Source organism: Prosopis cineraria, unplaced genomic scaffold (genome assembly GCF_029017545.1).
Source record: "Prosopis cineraria cultivar Desert tree isolate PC_DT_omini unplaced genomic scaffold, ASM2901754v1 PC3, whole genome shotgun sequence".
NCBI lineage: Eukaryota > Viridiplantae > Streptophyta > Magnoliopsida > Fabales > Fabaceae > Prosopis > Prosopis cineraria.
The window spans coordinates 40,352,033-40,360,185 of NW_026555334.1; positions in this window are offsets into that span (position 1 = coordinate 40,352,033).

Sequence of the window (8,153 nt, forward strand, 5' to 3'; positions counted from 1 at the left end):
TATAAGGATAATCTTGTTAATTAATAGGTCTTAGATTACAAGGAAGAGAAATACACCTCTATATAGGTAAGGATAAGACTCAAAACCCTAATTAATGCCCTAAATTTGAAAATATAAATAAAATATTAAGCCACATAATTTTAGAAATTGTGTTTTCTTAAATTATGGGATTATAATAGCCAAAACTTCCCAAATTGTTAAAAGTAATCTTGAATTTAATAAAATAAAAAACTAAATGTAAGACTCTAATTTTCCTAATTACTGAAAACAAGAAATAGGAAACTAAATAGTCTTTGATTCAAAATAAAAGGAAACAAATCAGGTTCTCCACAAGAATAGGAAAGCATGTGTGGACTAAATCTTGAGCAATCAAGGAGGTCCTCAAAGTCAATGAGAGATCACACCAATCTTGCTCCTTATCTAATTAATTGATGACTCCAAAGACACGTATTAATGCTCCTTGACTAGCTCCTTGGACGCCTCTTGCACTCCTCTCCCCTCAATCACATACTTGTCACATATTGAATTAAGTAAACTAGGGTTTTGACCAAATGAACTTGGGCCTTCTTGGACTTGGATCTTTAGCACAATGAACACACATAAAACCTCTTTTTTGGCTTCAAGGGTGTGCTCCATATGGGTTTAGTTTTTAGACATCCTTAATGAGACATGTAAGGCTTACTTCATAGTTTTGATTCGTGTTCTGGTCATTTGGCCTCTAATGCAAAAGATCTTTTAGTACATTAGACTTGAATTGTTGGGCTACCTTAGCTCTATCCATACCTTAGGCTCCTTGCTCTATCACACCATGCTCAAGCTCTCCAAGCTCTTTTGCCATGTCATTAGTGTTTTGTAGGCCATAGTCCATCAACGTGTATACTATTGGACCATGGATTCTTCAAGGACCTCTTATAGTTTTCTAGATATGGTCTCTATTCACTACTCTTAATAAAGTTTGAATATCTCATACACCTTTATGGGTCCATGCAACGGGTCTTCATATGGATCTTTACTCATCTAATATAGCTCAGCTGATTGGATTGACTCTTAGTTCTTTCTTATAGTTTGATGAAAGAAGTTTATATATGTCTTATAGCTTGCAATTCAAATTTATGCTAAATCTTAATGAACCTTATGAGTTAGAGGACTTATTTCTTTACTTACAAGTTTTTCTACAAATTTCTTGCTCCACTATGAATGAGTTGTTCGTATCTATTTTACTTGACAAAGTATTGGTCATGCTCAGCAGTGTTGTCCTCATCAACATTCATGATTTAAAACCTTTACTTTGGAACCTATATATACTTGTGGCTAGTCTAACTATTCTATAAGAGTTGCTTTCCATTGAATAAGTTTTTCTTACTCAATAAATGACTCACAGATAGCTCAAATGTGCAAAGTTTCTAGTTCGACTCATTTCATTATAATCACTGATGTTATTTCAGATGGTGTTCGAAGCACTCTAATCACGTTACAAAGTTCTTATCGAAATGGATAATTCAGGTTAAGGAACTTCCACATGATCTCTTCATAGGTTGTGAAGATCAAAAAAGACACTATATATGTCCCATTGCATGTTAATGACTCACTAATTTTTATATATTTTAAATAGATTTTATTAGCAATTAGAGAGTTATCACCTTTCTTTTGGATAATTTCAAACTTGTTTAATCATTATAATTTGCTAGTATTTTTTGAGTAAAATGAGTGGTGCTTGTGTTTTAGTGGACCCAACAAGATGAGAAAAGAAATTGAAGAAAGAAAAATAAGTAAAATTATAAAAAAAATCAATAATTTGAAGGGTGGCTGTGGCTCTTGCCATAGCATATATGTGTTGCAAAACAACAAAGAAATAAAAGATAGCGAGGCATGCGTGACATTAATTTTTCTTGGCTTTAAGTCATGGGAGGCTAGGATTTCAACAATTTTGACGTTCTGAATAGTTTCTAAGGTTAGAGAGGCAATTTTGTAGCTCCAACAAAGGTGATGGAGGTGTTTTTAAAGATTGGAGAGTGATTTAAATGATTCTTGAGTAGATTTTATGGAAACTCTTCTCTTCTACTTTATGTCTCCCATTTTTTATGTTGACTTTGAATTTTTATGCACATTCAAAGCCACATGTGGCTAATGTTGTTTAGCTCTTGAGGATTCTATGAATATTTATACTTTGTAGATAGATTTTTCTTTGGTAATGGATGCTTTAGCGTTTAATATGAATTTCTTTATTCGCATGCTATTGAATGACCAACTCTAGTATGTGCTTGGATTTTAAAATTCACCTTTAAGGGGGTTGCATTTAGACTATTTATTAAGTAACATAGGGTTATAATTTATCTAATTTGTACCTAAGATAGACATATACTTAAGAGCCCTAAGTAATTTTTATAAGGATTGTGCGTAATTAATCTTGACTTGCACGAGATATCATAGCATAGTTATAATGGGTTTTTATGATCAACAAACACTTAAATCTAAATTAGAGCCTTGATTCTAAAGTGAAAATTAAACTCAATAACTAGAAGAAATTGAATTGCAAAATATAAACAGGATTATAATTCCTAAGGTGTTTCTTGATTGCTTATTTTACCTCAAGCTTATTGTTATTGCTTTTATTTGAATTTAATTTTTAGTTCATAAAAACTTTACTCTTTGATTGATTTGCTCAACTAAGATGAAATTGAATTTCTTTTAATTTGTAATCCTTGATTATTGTTTGTTTTTTTTACCTGAACTATTATATTAGGAAGGCATTTGAATTATATAATTTTGAAACAATATAAAAGCAATCTGTTAGTGTGTTTGGCAAAAACTAATCAAAGTGCAATGTATTCAATTATGACTGTCTAGTTCCATGTCTGTGGTTCACTTAGTATTATCTATGAATTGTGTTTATGTAGCATTATCCTGCCTTTTTCATTTCAATCTCTACTTATGAATAGGAAGCAAAAAATTAGAGGTCAAATGACAATTGTAGATTAGATTCTCAAATTTGACCATTCCAACAGTGGCCATAAATTAGCAAAAAATCTTGTTAAAAACTATTTTTTTAAAAAAATATGCCGCCTATATTATACTTTCTATTTGAAAGCACAATACTATCACTAAGGTGAAAAACAACATACTTGCTTTGTGATTATTAAAATGAATCATAATTAGACAAGTCATGTATACCAAGCACTCCCTAATCTGTAGAATCCATGAATTATGCTTTTGGCATGCAATAAGTGGGCTTATGAATTGAGTGGAATTTTAGGTAACATTTCTTTTTAATAGCCATGGTTCTACATAGATTTAGATCAAGCCATATGGTTTTGGATGACAACCCAAGGGAACAAGCCATCTAGCAATGATGTGATCATCAAAAGATTTTGTAGAATCATTAAGAGGGTTTATCCTCTTTTTGTCTTAAGCCTTAACAGAAGACATTGAAACAAAGCAAGAAAGGATCAGAGTAGAAAATTATCCAAATTTAGATTAGATTTTGGGTTTTCAAAAACAAGTAGTGAAAATGAAGCTGAAGGAACAACAAGTCATGTGAGAGGGTAAGTGTAAAATCCCTCACTACTAAACACAATTAACTAATCAAATTCATAGTAATCAAATGATTAACCTATTTAAGAGATTACCAAGTTTTAGTTTTAAAATAAGGGATCCCAAGTTTTCATAATTAAAATGAGTTTAAATCAATCATAATTTCTTATATCAAAGTAAAAACAAGTTACGGAAGCACAAGATATCTTAGAAGAGTGAAAAAGAATGAAAACAATTAAAGAACAACTTATCAGCTACAGAATAAGGCAAAGCATCACGGCTTATGCTTATGCACGCTACGCCAAGCACTGCAGCTTAGGCGCCTATGTGCCACGACGTGTTGCACATTAATGACAGTAGAATTGGGAAACTTTCAACGCGCCCTAATTTTTCGTCCGACGTCTAAATGACATATTTAGGTGTCTACGAAAAGCTCTCTTTATAAACTAACTAATGGTATGAGTTTTACTTCCAAAACAAGTCACACTAGGAAGTTGTCAAACACAATTTAACCACTTTTTACAACTTTCACACATAAAAGGGTGTCCAAAAGCCACAACAAGTGCCAAAATCTACTCCTAACACCCAGACCATGTTTATTAGACTTAGGACTACCAGTACAACACGTTGTATGCACTTAAATATCAATATAATACAAAATCACTCCCCAACCCTTTTTTCACCAAAAACAGAAGGGGAAGGTATTTTGCCTTGCATTGCATCAAAACCAATCACAACAAGTTTGAAACATCAGTGCTCCACTTATTTTAGTATTTTAGCATTATCAACATATATCTTATCATACACAAATATTTAGGGCCAAAAATATAATTCAGATATTTGCAACAATAAAATAGTGCAGGTGCAATAACATGTAACCTAGAATTAAACATAATCTAGGAGACATATAGTAGGAATGAACTAATTTTTAGCCTCTTAAGCCTTCTCTCTCTCTGCACCAAAGCTAGAGCTTATAAAATTTTAAATGAAAGAGGTGAGTTTAGCTACTCAGTAATCAAGGTAAAATCTACCCTATGTAATTATATATTAATTGTAGATAAACGCATACATATCAAACCAAATTATTAAAACATGCTTGTATACACAAATAACTTATCATTTTATATTTAACTCATTTTCATCTCATGTACACTAAGTACATAATCAAAAGACAGTCAGACATGTAATTATAACTCGATATATCACACGATTTGTCACAACTCAAAATGTGTGACACATCATAAGTTTTTATAGGCAATAATCAACCAACCTTATATCCTTTTTATTTTCTCTAACTGAAATCATGTGCTATAACACTGAATAGGGCTCCATTCGCATGATTGGGCTACTTAAGCTCACTAATTATGAGGTGTGACTTAGCCAAAGATCGCATAACTCACTTTAAGACCATAGCTTCTCCTATTCTCATATCTCTAAGGTGTCATATTTCTTAAGCTATTCTCCTTGTAAACTAGTGGAGAAAGCTAGGTTCTAATCTTTCGACAAACTATAGGACAGTCCCTCGACAAACTGTAGGATAAGGCTATACCCTAGTGCATTGGAGAGCAGCCAAAATACCATATGAATTTTTAACTACTCCCAATCCCTAAGTGAACTCTTGCCCACTGATCATGTCATAGACAATGCTCTCTCAATTTTCACGGTCTCAATTATTTAATATCAAAATCAACACATTGAACTCACAACCGTGCGCTACCTAAGTGAGCATAAATTCTTATCAATTACATCACATAAAGCCCATCATTTTCAATGTCATATATTTATCTTATCAATCTCATTATCAATTACTTATCCAAACCGCATTATAAAAATATGAATCATTTGACAATCATTTTTCACATGTTTAATACACATCAAAGCAATTATGTAAATACTAAGTTTCATTGCATGTTACACCATTCACGAGATACAATTTTCATATTAAACACATAATTTATCTCATATTACAATTAATAGACAACTACCCAAAGTAGGGTTTCTCCAGTTATTTCAAATCTTTAAGAGGTTAAAGGTTTGCCCCTTAATATTATTGCTTTTAAGCTTGAATTTCCAAGCCAAATTGATATCCAAGAGCTTAATCTACAATCATTAATTCTTTAATTCATCAACATTGCCAAACACACACATTCAATTCTCATTTTCCACTTCTAGATCACCCAATGCCCACTTTATATAAGTTTGGGCTTACTTATTAGGTTTATTAACTCTCTTTAGTCTCAATTAAAATTAATGAGCCATTAAACTCTCATTAATGAGATCACACTCTTTTAACAACCCTCATTAATGTCATTTTTGCATAATAAAGGGACCTAACCACTAAAAGTACCAAAACCAAATGTATTTAAGTTTAGATACTCTAATATACTCCTATTAATATATTTGAGTCAATAGATTTAGACCCATAACCTATATGAATTGAAAATCATCTCCTACTATCAAACCCTAACCAAAATTTCATAAATGTGGAAGAGATTAGAAGGAATGGGGTTTAGTGCACTTACCTCTAGTGTTTCTAACTTTCGTCTAAAAATAAACCCTAACAAAGCTCAACTCATCCTCTTCATTTTATCCTTTTTCTTTTTTCTGTTTCTATCACAATTTGTGACTCTTAATTTGTAGAAAATGGCCATGCATTGTGGTGGACACACAATAAGTTGTGGTGCATGGCACAGAGAGGTCCCCTTTTCATATCATTGTGTTTGTGCATCACGACTGATGTACTTCGTGCCGTGTCATGTGACACAGCAACACTTACTCCTTATTCTCTTCTCCTTTCGATACCCTGGTAGCCCGACTTGGTATCGGACCCACAATTAGAGCTAAAACACAATTGAATATGATTACCAGACCTCCTTAGCCACACACATTATAATTTACTTAATTTTCATGATTAAGCTTAGTTAATCAGGGGATTAAAATTCAAGATGTTACAACAGGGATGTCTCATAGCTACAATTTTATGGAATCGAACTGATTCTGTCTTCATCTTGATGGAATAGATTCTGACAATTTTATTAGAATTGCAATTCCTAGGAATTACAACTCTAGGCTACCAAACATGCCGAAAGTCAAATTCCATTTTCGTTTTCATTTCTAAGCTCAAAATTCAAGGATACTAAGTAAGGCCTGTTAAAGTGTATTTGAGAGTTTAGAATTGAATGGAGAGGAATGGTCAGAAATGGAGCAGAGTAGAGCAGAGCAAAATATAATAAAATTTTTCATTGTCTGATAATGTTATGAGGGGAAGGAACATTCTTGCATAATCATTGTTTGAGAGTTATTATAAATTGAATGGAACATGATTGATTAAAATTTTTTCTTTCAATATTATCTATAGGACCAAATTTAAAGGAAATAATAATACCCATTAAATAATTATAAGATTTGTTTAACAAAAAATAATAATGATAATTAAAATTAATGGTCAAATAAGGTACCCAAGAATTAAGAATAAAAAGAGAAAGAAAACAATAGAGCTACTCAAGTAAACATATATGGCACAAGAGAAAAATGAAGCAGCATCACAATGTTGAGAGGGGAGGGAGAGAGAAAGAGACACTGAGAGGGAGAGCTCTATGATAAAAGGTGAGAGAGATGGTTGGACAATGAAAATAACAAGTGAGATTTTTTATTAGGGTAGGAGGTTAGGGTAATTTTATAAATAAAATAATTATATTATGCAATTACATCCTTGATCCTCCAATTCGGGAGGACAAAAAAAAAAAAAGCTGTGGATAATAAAGGAGGGCTTTCCCTACCATTTTATCCATCTTTTTTTTTTAAAAAAAAAAACTCATAAACAATGGCTTGGGCCTTTTAGCCATTTCATTTCACTCAATTCCATTCTTCTCTAAAAAAAATCTCCCAAACATAATGTTATGGGATGATGGAAGGAAATAAAAATAATAATAAACTAATAATAAAATAAGTATATAAAAATGAAGTAGAAGAGACATTCCAAATGAACAAATTCAAAGTTAATTGAAAAGGATCTTTTTTATTCCCAAAAAATGAGGGATAAAGGATTGATCTCAAACAAAATCAAAATCAAAATGATTATAAATAAAATCTTGTTTGGTTTGATTGGGTATATATTTTTGTCTATTAAAATTCAAATCAAACTAAACTAAAACTTATTCTATCTAATTTATATATTTCTATAAAATTTTCTAAATTTTTTCTCTTTCCAAAAATTAGCTATCTATAAATTTTTAAGAATAATATATCAATTTTTAATAGTTAAATGTGTTAAATAATTGTTAAAAACTTTTTTCTTAGGATATTTTTTTAAAATAATATTAAATATTAAAATATCTCAAAATCAAACTTAATTCAAACCAAACCCCCCAAAAATTGAACCAAAATGATTAGAAAAAAAAATCAAGAAGCCTTAGGTTTTGATGAACTGATTAGTTTAGTTTGGTTTGATTTTTTTTTTTTTTATATTGAACCAAACTAAATCTATAAATATCCTTAGTTAGGGTTGAGTTTGTCACGGGAACTATTTTGAGCTCCTTTTTTATTTATAATTTAATTTAGGGATAATAAAAATTTTAGTCTCTCAAATTTATCTCAATTATCGATTTGGTCATTTAAATTTA